Raw genomic sequence first — 14,837 nt, 5'->3', positions numbered from 1 at the left:
CCTGTGAAGAAGTGAAATCGTAGCATGTATTCTACAGATGGGGTCTGGGAGGTCACATTCATGCCCGGGATCACGTAGCCAGTGAGGGGCGTGGCTGGGGTTCAGACGCGTCCACCCAGGTCTGCAGCCCTCGTGGGCAGCGCCCACAGCTGCTGCTGTCCCGTGTGTGTGCAGGAGCCCCCCCAATGCGGGGTCGCGTGGCCACTGACACGTTCTTTCACTTCAGGGTTCCTGGCATGACCCCGTCTGTCCTAAATGGAGCATAACCTCCCTGAGGCCAGCACCCCGACACCGTGCTTTGATCGACAGCCCACAGATCTGTCCCCGGCGTCTCTGAGTGTCCCGTGGGCTGTGCGTTTGGCCGGTGTTCCTGGCCAGCGCGCTGTGGGGTTCGCACGTTAGGAGAGCCACGCAGGGCTATGTCTTTACAAGTCAGTCCTGCGGGATCAGTGACATTTCAGTTTCTGGGGGGCCCACCTCTGTCTGGCGAGCTCACTGGCTCCCTCCTGCCCAGCCCGGGCAAGACCGCGCAGAGGAGGACGGGACGCAGATGGGCGAAACGCATCGTCACTTGGAAAGAGCACCTTTGGCCCGTCCCTCGGAGGAGGTGTGTGCAGAACGCGCTGGTCCCAGGCGCCGAGGGCGCCTGCTCCCCGGGTCGACCCTGAGCCACCCAGTCCGAAGTGATCGCCAGCTCCTCGCCCCCGTTGATGGAGATGGAGGAAAGCAGGAGCTCAAGAGAAGAAATGAAGATGTGTTTGTTTTAAAGTAGGATCTAAGGAACACGGGTTCCCCGAGATCAACGGGGCTGGAATCAGATCTCCCTCTCGGCCCCGTGTCTGGTCCGCCGTGTGGGAGCTGGTTTCGAACTTTGGGGACTCCGGGCCTTGTTGAGGAGTCCAGGGTGCCGGTGGGGCGCTGGGCGCTGCTGGCCCGAGGGGCAGGGCTGGCCCTCAGCGGCCCCTCCGCGTGGACTCCACGTGCAGCAAATCCTCCCCTAGTAGAGCTGTTGTCGGCTCTGACTTTGGACTGGGGGCTGCTTCTCTCCCGAGCGCAGCAGCTGTTAAACATGGTGCACCGGGCACGGCGAGCATCTCTTTGTTTAGTTTCGGGTTTTTAATAAGAACAGAGACATGCAAGGTGGAGGCCTCGCTCGATCTCCTTCAGGCCTCCGTCCTCCAGAGGCCTTGGGGCTCCCCGGCCACTGGAGCAGGAAGCCCGTTGTCCCCCAACGACCAGCACAGGGCCCCCTCCTCTGGCAGCAGAGAATTGTGGGGCTCAGGGTGTCAGCCGCAGAGGCCGGCCTCCTGGCCCTGTGAGCTGGTCACCGGGAGAGCGTGTCGCCCGGTGCTCCGTCACTCTGTCCCTGGTGCGCGGGGAGCATTGCGTCCCCACAGGGGAAAAAGTTCACAAAAGAAATGAATTATGCATACGGAATTCATTTCCTTGATGAATAGGGAATCTGCAAACTCCCGGCTGCTTGATTTTAAGGCAGAGGGGAGGGGGGAGGACCAAGTCGTGTGGGGGCGGGGTGATCAGAAAGAATTGGGCGCAGGAGGTGGCGAACCAGGACCGTGGGGGGGGGGCTTGGGTGGGAGACGGCAGGGGCAGAGTGCTCCCCGCACCTCCACTCAGACGGGGCGGGTCTGCACCCAGCTGGGGCGCACAGCCTGTGACCCTGGGCGTCAGGGAACTTCCTCGGCCTCGGGGTGTCTCCGGCGAATGGGGAGTGTGGCATCGCTCTGTGGAGTGACAGAGTGCACCCCCTGAGCCAAGAGGGTCCCGAGAAGTTGCCAGGGCAGTTTGGAGGTTTCCCAGCCTCGAAGAGCTATTCTCTCGTCTGCGCCTCCTCCCCGGCGGCCGCTCCGTGTGCGGACCTGGGCTGTCCAGCCAGGCTCCCTGGAGCAGGACGGAGGGAAGGCGCCCGGAGCCCAGGGCAGGTGACCCAGTGAGCAAAGACACAGAAGGTCCTGCCATGCTCTCCTCGTCTGTTTTGTTCGAATCATACAGTAATCGACCTGGTGTTTTTGGCAAAGTCAGCAGGGGTGCGCGGTTGCCGCTGACTGACGTGTCCGGTGAGCAGTAGGAAAGCTGACCACCGACGGCCACACCCTGAGGCCGACCCGCCCGTGTCCAGTCTCCGGTGCGGCTGCCTCCCGGGAAGGGCCCCTCTGTCCTGGCTGCCGAGCACCCTGGATGCGTCCAGGCGGGACCTGTGCCCCCGCTGAGTCCTCCAGACAAGCACCTCCTGCCTGAGGTGGGAGGCAGGCCTGGGACCCTGGTCTTCAGAGATGACAAACAGCATCACCCGTGCAGAAGTTGGGGCGTCCCTGCCTGCTGGGAGGACTGGGTTTCTTGATAGTCTTGGGGACTCAGTCCCATCTCAGGAACGACAGCTCCGAGCAGGTCCGACCCCGCCTCGTTTACTTCTCACAGGGTCACACTCGTTTTAAAGAAGTCCCCTGCCTCCCTTGCCTTGTTCTGGGGGATGGAGTGTAACATCCCTGCAGGGCGCTGTCGGCCTCCTCGCGCGGAGACCAGGGTTTGCGTCCTCAGGCCAGGAAGGGTGCGGGTGCCCACGCTGTCCCCTGGCGGAGGGGAGGCTGAGCCCAGCCCAGCTTCAGCCCGCCCCCCTTCTGTTTCTCGGGTTTTACTGGTTCGACTTTATGGGTAAGAGTCCGTGGAGCACACACCAGACACTCGTGTGAATTATTTATTTGTTTACGAAGACTTCACAGCGTCTTCCTCTCCTCCCTGGGCACTTCGAGCCGGTGGCATTTTGGCACCAAGACTGAAAACGGGCCAGCAGGGGGGTTGATGGCGGGAGGTGATGGGCAGGGGGGAGGAGGGAGGGGAACTTGGCCTCGTGACCCCAGGGCCAGAGGAAGCAGCTCGGGAGCCCCGTGTTGTGGGGGGGACCCGATCTGCTGTGTTAGGGAAGTCACTGCACCTTCCAGCCTGCACCCCACGGAGGTGACCAGGGTGCCCCCAGGCCCCCCACTCTCATGGAGCCCAGAAGCTGCCCCGCCAGCATCTTCTCCCGTGTGCGCACAGACCTCCCCGCCGGCAGCTCGGTGCCCAGTGGTCCTCCACCCCCACTGCACACCGGTGCCGGCTCCTTCCTAGACCAGGGCCCGGGGGACCTCGGCGGCGGCTGCCCGTCGCTCAGTGGGCCATGCTCCCCTGAAAGGCCGACCCTCAGGACCTGGAGGGAGAGGAGCGGCCAGGGGCCCAGGGGAAGCAAGGGTTATTTTTGGGGTGATCAAAAGTGCGGCCCCCCGGGAGTCCGGACCCTGCGGTGACGCTGTCCGGCCGGGGCTCCTCCTGGCGGTGAGTGGTTCCTTCAGCTCGTGGGCGCCCTCCTCACCTCCTTCCAGGACGGGCAGCTTCGGAACCACAGACTCCTCAGGGCACCTCTCGGCCCCCGGCTCTGGGGACGTGTGCATCCCGTGCCCAGCGGAGATGTTTGAGTCGTTCGTGGCAGAGGTTCTGGTCCCCGTCTTAAAGAGGGGAAACTGAGGCCCAGCAAGGCTGAATACCCTGCCCACATCCCAACACCTGTGCACAGTGGGGTCGCGCCCCCTCACTCTGCAGCCCCCCACTGTCGCGGCCTCTCAGGATGCGCAGGGCTGCACAGTGGTCGACTGCCCCCTCTTGGTTGGGAAGCTTTGGGAGAATCAGCCTCGACGGGGCCCTTCGAGGCTGAGAAGGCGAGTGTGTTGGGGTGACGTGCAGAGGAGCGGGGGCCTCCGGCTTCACGTGGGCCAAGCTGGACATCAGAATGAGGCTGGAGGAATTGCGACTGTGGGGCGGCCCGTGCGCGGCCGGACGGGGACCGTGCCTCAGGTCCTGACCCGGAGCTCTCTGCTCTGCCGTCGGAACGTGGCAGGCCTGGGGGGTCGCCTCTGCGGGCTCCCTGGACGCCCGGACTTCCCCCAGGTGGCCCGACCTGCAGCACGTGAGGCTGGCCAGACCCGGGCGTCCTGGCCCGGAGCCCCCCGTGTCCCCCACCACCCCCAGACCCGTGGACTGTGCCTGCCTCCTTCCCGCAGTAGAATGTCCTGTAGTCGTATCTTCTCGCTTCGAACAAAATGAGCCTCTTACGATGAGACAGTCCTCAGCCCGTTCATCAGTGGGTTCCCGTCCTCGGCGTCCTGGCCACCTCGGGTTCTCACGCCGTCGGGGGAGGGAGGCGCCACTTGCTCTGAGGGGCACTGAGGCGTGTGGGCGGCTCTGTCGTGGTCCCATGTGCGGCACCCAAACTGTTCCCGTGTGAGAAGCAGGCGGCAGCTTTCTGATCTCGGGTTCGTCCTGGCTGGAGCCACGGCCACTTGGCTTCCTCCCTCGCAACCCCAGGGTCAGGGGTCAGGGGTCAGGTCCCACACCCTTCGCATCCCTGTGGCCGACCCCCCCCCCCCCCCCGCCAGGGCTGCTCGGGCAAACCTAAGTCACACACGCAGCACGACTGCACCGTGGCCGGTTCCAGGTTCGAGTGTGGTCATTGACCAGCCTGCCCAAACTTCCCACACGGGTTAGGGCGCCTGTGATGGCCCTCTCTCCCCTCCTCACCCCAATCTTGCCAGTGTTGGGGGTTCTCAGAAGACCTTGCCCGAGAGTCCACGGCCAGAGGAAACACTATTTGGCCTGAAGGTGTCGGCCCCCAGCGTGCTCTCCAAGGGGGCCGAGCCCAGCAGGAGTCTGGGAGGAGCGTGCGCTCTGGACCGGGCCCCCGGCCGCCAGCCCTGTGGAGCCGGCTCACTTGGAGATGGGGGCCTGCAGGGGAGGGCGGCACCCCCTTGCTCCTGCAGAGAGAGGAGCATTTCCCATCGGAGAGAGACCCCCGACTCGGTCTGACTCAGTTCACGCTGTGTGCAGAGGAGATGGCGTCCTGGTGCCCGAGACCCTGGGCAGTGAGCCCTCCTGACGGCTGGGGGTGGACAGGCCCCTAGGCAGGGCTTCGCTGCAGGTCCAGTCGGGCTGCCCCAGCCCCCTCTCAGCCTCCTCCCTCCCCCGCGCCTTGGAGAAGACCTCAGGGCCAGCACCCTCCCTTCCGTCCCTCCCGGGGCTCCCAGAGGAGCTCAGGTTGGCAGGTGGGTGGGTGACGCTGCCCAGGGAGAACGTCAGCCCAGGGAGCTGAGGCCAGAGGCGGCAGGAAGCCTGCGCCGCCCGCCCCCCGCGCCGCCTCCTGGAAGGAGGGCGAGGAGTTTGGTCTGTGCCAGCACTAAACCGATAAATGAAATTTGTATGTTAAAACCGGTCATTTAATTGTGTTTTCTGCTCCTTCCCCATGCTCACCTTCTCACGCTCACCTCTCACTCTGCCGCGCGGGGGGGTCGGGGGGGGGCCGCAAGCTGTCGGTTTGCATTGTGGGGATGGGAAGGTCTCTACCTGGCTCGTTTTGTCCCCTTTGCTTAGGCTGTCACCACTGACAGTCCTCATGTTTATTTCATCTCGCGTGGTGGCTGTCTCGTTTCCCCGGCCCCGATGTCATTAACGCGCAGGGTGCGGCCGCCGTGTGGAGCCCTAATGAATTCCGCCGTGGCTGCTCTGCTCCCCACCTCGTTACCAAAGCCCAATGTGTCAAATTAAACCCAGCCTGAGAGAGAGACAGTGCTGGGAGACGCAGGGCCGTGCAGAGGGGGGCTGCGGGGCACAGCCCTCCAGAGGGGCCAGAGGACTGCCGCAGAGGGGCGCCTTCCTGTGACCTGCTTCACCTTGACCCTCACGGGACCTGGTGGCCTCTCCGCCTTGTGAGGGGCTCTGCGCCTCGGCCTTGGTGAGGTTTCTTGGCTTTCTCTCATTTCTGGTTGATTTACCTGCATGCTTTATGCAGATCAGACGCCTAGCAGAGCAGCCGGCGCTTAGGAAGGAGCGTGTGTGGGGTGTGTGTGCGTGCATGGTGTGTGTGCGTGCATACATGATGTGTGTGCGTGCATGTGTATATGGTGTGTGTATGTGTGGTGTGTGTGCATGTGCGTGGCATGCGTGCATGCATGGTGTGCATGTGTATGTGTGTGCACGTGTGGCATGTGTGTGGTGTGTGTGCATGCATAGTGTGCGTGCATGCATAGTGTGCAGGTGTATGGTGTGTGCAGGTGTGGTGTACATGCGTGCATGCATGATATGTATGCATGCATGGTGTGCATGTGTATGTGGTGTGTGTATGCATGGTGTGTATGCAGTATGTGGTGTGTGTGCATGCATGGTGTGTATGTGTGCATGGTGCGTGCGTGTGTGCATGCATGCGTGGTGTGCACATGTATGTGGTGTGTATGCATGTGTGTGGTGTGCATGTGTAGTATGTGTGCATGCACACATGATGTGTGTTTGTGTGTGTGCATGTGTGAAGGAAAAGTGGAGGCCAAGTGTGAGCTCCTCGGGCAGGCTCTGACCAGCTGCAGACACCATGCTCCAAATGGGGGAGAGAAAATCATCTCACATTAAAACAACCCCAGGGCGGCTTCCCCACCCACCCCAGTGGGGAATAACGATTCCTTAGTCTCTGTGTGTATAACATTCCACCACAACAGAGCACTTTTCTGTGGTATCGGCATTTATCTTTGGCGTGTTTTGTTCCGAGCACCCACTTTAAGGTGGAGGCAGGGGCGAGCAGAGACCTTGACTCGCTTGTGCAAGGTCGCAGAGCTGGAAGGTGAGGACAGGGTTACATCGCAGGGCTCGTCGTCCAGAACTGAACGTCCTTCATCCCGCTGAACGCCCTGGGTTCACCCAGAGGTGGCAGGAGGCTGGCGACGAAGAGGCTTGTGAACTCCGAGGTGGAGGTGACCTGCAGGCAGTGAGCTCGGGCCTCCCGCGCCCCGTGCCGCTCTCTGACGAGCGGATCCGCTGTTCAGCCAGCACCCCGTGAGGATACAGGATTCTCCCGTCACCCAGACAGTGTCCTTCTGTCCTTTCTGCTCCAGTGACCCTCCTGCCCCCAGACCCCGCCATTCTGTGCTTGTCGTCACGGAAGAGTTTGGCCAGCTCCACACCTTGTGGGCATGGACGCGCCGTGTGCACACGTTGGTGCCTGCCCACTGCTGCCCACCACGAGTCTGAGAGTTTTACACGGCGCTGGCTCGGACCAGGGGCTCCTTGCTGCTGGGGGCTGTCCGTTGTAGGAGGGGACAACAGTGTATCCACTCACTTGAGGTTTTTCTTCAAGAAAAGCAATCTTTTGAGATCAATTTGATATTTACGACAGTTCAAGCAGTTTCGGAGCAGTGGGCGGTCCGCTTGCCTGACGCCCTGGGTCCGTGGCAGGGCCCAGACGTCGGAACTGAAGTGCTTGGCGCCTGCTGTGGTTCTGGGTCCCAGCAGCACGATCTCCTTCTCGGGGGTTTCGTCGCTCTGTTGGTCATTCGATTTTAGAGTCATGCTCCCCCTTCTTTCAACACTGAAGCGGAACTTTATTTCTTTCCGCGTAGAGCCAACTGGAAGATGCCGCAAATTGCAACTGGGCATCGCGGGCAGATGTCCTGCAAGCACAGAGGATGGGGACTGTCTGGCGGTGAAGTCCCTGCTCCGTAGGTGCGGACGACCTGGAAAGGTCAGGGTGTGCGGCAAACTCAGAAAAGCAAGAAGATGCAGGTTTCCTGACAGAGAGCCTGGTGCCTTCACTTCGACCTTGGCAGACAAGCTGTGTGTTCATGCGTGTGCACACATGTTTCGTGTCTGTGTGCATGAGTGTTCACATGTGCCCATGTGTGTCGGTGTGTGCACACATGCCTCTGTGTATTCTTTTTTCTTTTTTTTTTTATCCTCACCCGAGGACATTTTTTGATATTTTGTTCAGGTAGAGTGGGAAGGAGGGAGAGAGAAACATCGATGTGAAAGGGACACATCGAGTGGCTGCCACCCGCACGACCCAACCAGGGCCGGGGATAAACTGCAACCGAGGTACGTGCCCTTAGCGGTAACCGAACCTGGGTCTCTGGGGACCGCAGGCCGACGCTCTAACCGCTGAGCCAAACTGGCCAGGGCCCTCTGTGTATTCATGTGTATGTGTGTCCATGTGTTTGTTTTTGCATGTGTGCACCTGTGTTTGTGTGTCTTTGCGTGTGCACGTGTGTTCATGTGTGTTCAGGGATTGCCACTTGCATTGCGCGAATGTCTTCGTCCCTTGGGTGAGTTGACGGCACCGCAGGACCTCAGTTCCCAGGCTCTGTGGACTGGACTTGTCCTGTGCTTGTCCCTCCCCGATGGTCCTCTCCACAGGGCGCAGGGCCCAGCCACGCCGGCCGGGTGGCGCAGGAGCAGGGTGGGTGTGCAGACGGGCTGCGGAACCGGGGGAGCTGGCACTGGAGTTCCCGCCTTCTTGAAGTGTTCCCTGGTGGCGCGTGGACTTGCTGAAGGCCGGTGTGGGGAGAGTGGTCTGCGGGTAAGGTCTGGGGCAGCCCACCATCCAACCCTGGGAAGAATTCAGTGACTCAGAGCCCCGCCCAGGGAGGACACCGTGGAGGACACCGTGGCCGACACTCGGCAGAAGAGTCGAGGCCGGTGGCCTCATCCTCTGTGTGTGTGTCCATCACTGAGCTGGGGTAAGAAGCAGATCAGGTCGGCCCCTGCCGTCAGGGGGTCACAGCTGGGCAACGGTGTGCAACCCTCATCATCACAGGGGTGGCGCCAGTGTGCCGGGAGGGGAAGGTGGCCCTGCTCGGACCTGGTGGGTCAGCAGCCCCTGGGGAAGGTGGCCCTGCTCGGTCCTGGTGGGTCAGCAGCCCCTGGGGAAGGTGGCCCTGCTCGGACCTGGTGGGTCAGCAGCCCCTGGGGAAGGTGGCCCCTGGGAAGAACACTCTGTGGAGATGAGCTGGAAGGAATTTCTGTTCATGAGCTGTCTCCTCCCCAGCCTGACATCTTCCTTGGGCGGGGCGGGGCTCCTGGGGTAGAAAGGTCCCCTCCTGAGTAAGTGGGGCCTGGGGACGGGACCTCCTGTAACCTCCAAGGGGTGTGCTGCTTCTGGGGTGGTACCCAGGCCGCGGGAGTGTTTCTGGTCATGATCTGTGGCTTTTCTGCTCGCGACCGACCTGGGTTCTGCCTTCGCGGTTCTGCTGCTCCGGGTCCCCCGTGGTCACCCGTGTGGCTGTGTTCACGTATTTGCACTGGGCTTTGGATTTTAAAACCGTTGCCTACAGTCACCGATGTGGTCACCCTGAGCCTCGGCGAAGGGCCCTAACCCGGTGTGGGTGGGTGGGTTTGCTCGTGAGACCACCCCGGTGTGGTGAGGACGTGAGTGGGAGAAGGACTTGCCGAAGACTCTGTGACGGACGGGGCGGTGGCTGCCTCTGGGCCACGGACATGCGGAACACGACGGTGATGTCCCCGCTCGGCACCACGGTCCGCCCGCTCGGACTGCCAAGGATCCGTAGACGGGGAGCCTTCACCTGCCGGCAGAGCAGAGGGGACATGTGTTCCTCAGTGTGTTAGAAGTGATGTTTTTAAAAGAGTCAAAAGGAAACACTTTTATTCTCTGACTAATTGACCAAAGAGGGAACTTAACGTGACGAAGGACTCTGAGGTCCTCGTGCTGAGAATGACACGGATCTATCGGCCTCACGCGTTAGTGGCGATGTCGCTGTGGCCGGAACCTGGGGGTGTGGCGGCCTGACGCCGTCTGTGGGTGGTCAGCAGCAGAACCAGGACCTTTTTCAAGGAACTGGCAGCTCAGAAGGCACATGCCTCTTCCGTGCCCTGCAGACGTCTGTCCCCGCGGTATTCACCTGGAGACTCGGTTCCCTCCTAATGAATCTCACCCGGATTTTGCAGAGTCAGAAAATCTAATAATAGAATTCATCTCATCGGAGCTGCTGGAGGTCAAACTGGTAATGGGACCATTTTCACTCCCCACGAACTAAATTATGAGAAATACTTCCCTGTAGCATTTCAAGACTAAGTAGGCCCCCGAATCCATCCCGGGGCACACGGCACCCATCCCCTTCATCTCAGACGCACGACAAGGAGAAAGCTGTCCGGCCGAGACGTGCACCGAGGACGTCACCGGAGGGTTTGCCGCGTCAGTTCAACATTGAGTGATGGGCGCCGAGGACGCGGAGGGAACCCTCCCCGAGCGAAGTGTCAGTGCGCAGGGAAGACGGCGCTGGGCGCACAGGCGTCCTCGTTCTGGGCCAGGTCCGCGAGGTCTGTGCGGGTCGGGTTTGCGGCCGGCGCCCGAACGTGGGCAAAGGGATCCTATCGCGATTCGATTCCACCATCTCTTGGGTGTGGCAGATGCTACATTATACTTTCACACACTCGACCGAGCGTCGGTGGATCTCTCTTACCCGCTGGTGACCCAAGTGTGAGTCAGTCTGGATTGTACGTGCGAATCCAAGCCTGTGTTGAAAATGAAAAAGACAAGTCCTGCGCGGGAATTCGACTACAGCAGTGATGTTGGGATGCTTTCTGGTCTGAATAAGATGCTCCGCCGTAGGATGAACGGAAGGAAGTGAGGGCGTGTGCCGGCCGTGTGTCCGCGGGTGTGTGCCGGGTGTTGTCCGCGGCGTGTGCCGGCCGTGTGTCCGCGGGTGTGTGCCGGGTGTTGTCCGCGGCGTGTGCCGGCCGTGTGTCCGCGGGTGTGTGCCGGGTGTGTGTCCGAGGACGTGTGCCGGCCGTGTGTCTGAGGACGTGTGCCGGGTGTGTGTCCGAGGACGTGTGCCGGCCGTGTGTCCGCGGCTGTGTGCCGGGTGTGTGTCCGAGGACGTGTGCCGGCCGTGTGTCCGCAGGCGTGTGCCGGGTGTGTGTCCGAGGACGTGTGCCGGCCGTGTGTCCGCAGGCGTGTGCCGGCCGTGTGTCCGAGGACGTGTGCCGGCCATGTGTCCGCGGGTGTGTGCCGGCCGTGTGTCCACGGGTGTGTGCCGGGTGTGTGTCCGAGGACGTGTGCCGGCCGTGTGTCCGTGGGGAGTGCCGGCCGTGTGTCCGAGGACGTGTGCCGGCCGTGTGTCCGAGGACGTGTGCCGGCCGTGTGTCCGCGGCGTGTGCCGGCCGTGTGTCCGAGGACGTGTGCCGGCCGTGTGTCCGCGGGCGTGTGCCGGCCGTGTGTCCGAGGGCGTGTGCCGGCCGTGTGTCCGAGGGCGTGTGCCGGCCGTGTGTCCGAGGGCGTGTGCCGGCCGTGTGTCCGCGGGCGTGTGCCGGCCGTGTGTCCGAGGGCGTGTGCCGGCCGTGTGTCCGCGGGCGTGTGCCGGCCGTGTGTCCGAGGACGTGTGCCAGCGGTGTGTCCGCGGGTGTGTGCCGGGTGTGTGTCCGAGGACGTGTGCCGGCCGTGTGTCCGAGGACGTGTGCCAGCGGTGTGTCCGCAGGTGTGTGCCGGGTGTTGTCCGCGGCGTGTGCCGGCCGTGTGTCCGCGGCTGTGTGCCGGGTGTGTGTCCGAGGACGTGTGCCGGCCGTGTGTCCGCGGGTGTGTGCCGGGTGTGTGTCCGAGGACGTGTGCCGGCCGTGTGTCCGAGGACGTGTGCCGGCCGTGTGTCCGCGGGCGGAAGGGGCCGAGAATGAGTTGAGACGAGACACGGGTTTTGGCCCCGAGGCGACTTCTGACGCGTGGCAGGTGAGCGCCGTCAGGGCGGACACTCACCCCAGTGACCCGGCTGGAGCTGCCTGCTCGGGTCCCGCAGGCAGGGGCTTGGCAGCTGTCTCGAGTTGGCATCTTCGTGGAAGGCGGGGGCGGCACTGTCCGCCGCGCGATGGGCAGAGGCTCGTGTCACCAGTGGGCAGTAAAAATATGGGCGACCGAACCTCCTGTGATCGTGACGTATTAAAACTGGATTAGGAAGCAATCACATCAAAGTAACAGCACACGCTTATGCAACGTGTTAAGTAACATTTACTTTAATAGTAGAAATAAAACAGTCATTTCACACTTGGGGCGTATTTCACGAGATCTGTTTCGCGAGGCGGGAGCGAGACAGGAGCCCTGCGAGGGGCTGACTGCGCTGCCAGCCCCGAGCCAGCCCCGACGTGGCGGGGAGCACCCCGGCTCACCTCCTGCCCGCCAGGTGCCCGGGCGCCCTGTGGTGGCAGGGAGCCTGCTCCGCCCGGACAGTGGGTGGGAGAGAGGTCCCTTCACTCACGGTCGCTGACTCGCTGCTTCCGTTGGCTTCGCCCTGACCGCGCGCGGGGGACGGACAGTCAGTCCCGGAGCTGGACAGGCCGCTGGCGGCCCTGCACTGTGTGACCTGCCACCTGGCACTGCGGCGGCTTTGGGGTGACCTCCTGCAGGGACGGCCGCGGCCTCTGTCCCTGTGTCGGGGTGCTGGGGGGAAGCGTGGTGGGTGGCAGGTGGGCCGCGGCCGGGGGACCTGAAATTCAGAGGTTGGCCCCCCCCCCTGGAGTTGTGGTTACTTGTAAAACAACAAATCAGAGAGAAAAAAGGATCCAAAACACGGAGAACGGGGGAAACGAAAGAAAACACAAAAGCATTCGACCTTTAACCCAGCCGGTCCTGCAGCTGGAGTCGCAGTCACACTGGGTTCAGAGCCCCCAGCGCGCGAGGGTTGGCCAGTAGGGCGTGGGTGTGACCTGTGGTCATCGGCTTCCGGGGTGAAGTGCTGGGGAGCAGTTAGCAACGGTGACTGCCGAGTCCGCGCTCAGCCGCGCAGCCCCGGGACAAGCCGCGTCCCCGACAGCGCCGGCTGTGGAGACGTCCAGGCAGCCAGGGGTCGGGTCGTGGGAGCCCCCGGGCTTCGGGGTCCAGCTCCATATCCGCATTCACGGTCGGCCCTGCGACCTCAGGCCTGCGCCCTCTCCAGCCGCGGACTGGTCAGAGCGGTGGGGGTCTAGCGGGGCCTGAGACCGATGGGAGCTGCTGCTCACGGAGCGCCTTCCTGCCGGGGTTAGAGCCGCGCCGTGTGTGGTCCTAAGGCCCAGAGACCCCCCGGGCGGAGACAGTTCGTGTTCACTTTCTCGCGGAGGGAACACACAAGGGGCCTGAGGATGTGCCACGTGCACCGCTGGTACGTGGCGGAGCCAGGATTTCGTCCGAGCCGAGTTCCAGACCCTCGGCCTGGCCCCCACGTCACCCTGCCTCCCGCCACGAGGGCCCTGGCTCTGTCACTCATGTCCCAGCATGTGTGGGGGGCACTGGGGCCTGGGTCCCCGCCGTCCCCCCCCAGGAACAGCGCGATGGGGCAGAGAGGAAATGCTTCCTCCCCGAACGCTTGGGAGTGGGGTTTGCTGTCTCTGGCCCCAGACGCCGCCTCCTGGGCGGTGCCCCGACGTGCCCACCTGTCGCCTCCTCTCAGCTGAAGGCGAAGGTCCAGCAGGAAGACCCCTTGGACTGTGCTCCCGACACCCGAGGGGTGTGCCGGGCACCCCCTCCCTCGGGGGAAGTGCCGAGCTCTGTGAGGACAGCAGCTGCCCCGGAGTCTCTGCCCCCGAAGCCCCCCGCCCGGCAGCGGTGTGGGGTCCGCGCCTGCGTGAAGGGAGGTTGGGATGTGGTCCTGGAAGAATGTCGGCCTGTCGTGGGGTGACGCACCCCCTTGTCCCCTGTCCTGGCTCAGGACCCGGGGCACCTGTCTGGTTGGAAACATGGGCTCAGCCCTGAACTTCGGGGGAGACCAGCAGAGCACAGAGGACAGTGGCCGCGGCCGGGACGCGTCCCCGAGGCCAGCAGCGCGGCGCCCGTCTCGGACGAGCTCGTGTCCCGGCGGCCCCGCTGTGCGACGCTCCCTGCCCCGCGGGGGAGCTGCAGCCAGGCCTGGTGGCCTCAGCGACCGGCTGGGGCGGGTCCGGTGCTGTCTCAGGAACTGGCTGCCCCAGAAACCAGCCGTGGGGGAAGGACCCGTTCCCGGCCGTCCCGGTAGAAAGTGAGGGTTAAGCAAACAGGAGGGACCGCGCCCGGCTGGGGTCCCAGGGTCCCTGCGAAGCCTGAAATACTGGTTTGGGCGCTGAGCTGACCTTGCCAGCTGGGACGTGCTGGGGCCTGTAGCTTTGGGGCACGAACCCCGAACCCCGGAATCCTAGGTTTGGAAAGCAGCTCCCGGAGGCGGAGGCTCCTGAACTTAGCTGCAGGTCAGAGAGGAGCCCAGCCCTGCGTGGAGGGTGCGTAGGTCCAGGCCCCTGGGGAGCGCCCCCTGGACAGGAGGGGCCTCTGCGGGGACAGGGTCCCTCTCTGCAGCGCGGAGCGTCATGGGCAGCGGAGCAGAGGAAGGAAGTGGTGTTGGCGGAGGCCACGCGGCGGTCTCGTCTGCCGGCCACCACCGCCGCGGGTGGCTCACAAAGCTGGCCGCTTTCCGGACCTGCTCTCCGCACCCTCGAGCGATCGGCTGGCCGTTCGGCTCCGAGGACCCGCCGGGGATGCTTCTCTCGGGTGCAGCGTCTGACTTCGGTTCTAACCACGATGCGGATTGCGGTCTGTGGTTAACTGGACGCATCAGCCGTCCGTCCGTAGGACTGGTGCTCCCTCCAGGACCAGTTTCCTCCCCACACACTCGGGCTCCCCGCCTCCCCGCAGAGTCCAGCCCTGGGTTCTCGGCTCTGTGCCTTCGCCAGGGGGGCCCAGGTCTCTGCCACAGGCCCTGAGAGTGAACGTGCTTCGTTCCCGTCGACGCGCTGTGTGTTCCTAAAGGTGCAGCGATGTCACCGCTAATGAGATGATCGCGCCCGCCTGTCACTGCAATTAGAACGCTCACGATCCCTGATCCATCCCAGCCTCTCGCGGAAAGTTACCTTAGCGAAGGCTGCGGCGCGTCGGCATCTGCCAGGTGAGCTTGGGGTGAGCCCCAAGTGCTGCGATGACTCATCCGAGGTGAGAGGGAGCCGCTCTTCCCGCAAGCCGGGCGAAGTCGGAGACGCAGGTCCTGCCCGCGGGGCCCGGCGCCTGCCGGTGTTCTCGGGGCTCCTCTCCC

At 63.3% G+C, this 14,837-nt stretch overlaps 1 protein-coding gene across 2 annotated transcripts in view; it reads left to right on the top strand.

The window, feature by feature from the left end:
• PBX1 (PBX homeobox 1) overlaps positions 1–14,837 on the top strand; it is a 206,084-nt gene that overhangs the window by 64,547 nt on the left and 126,700 nt on the right. The gene's annotated exons all lie outside the window — the stretch shown is intronic.

Source organism: Molossus molossus, unplaced genomic scaffold (assembly GCF_014108415.1).
Source record: "Molossus molossus isolate mMolMol1 unplaced genomic scaffold, mMolMol1.p scaffold_m16_p_20, whole genome shotgun sequence".
Lineage (NCBI taxonomy): Eukaryota > Metazoa > Chordata > Mammalia > Chiroptera > Molossidae > Molossus > Molossus molossus.
The sequence above is the reverse complement of the archived record's forward strand: the minus strand, read 5'-3'. Positions and strand labels throughout refer to the sequence as shown.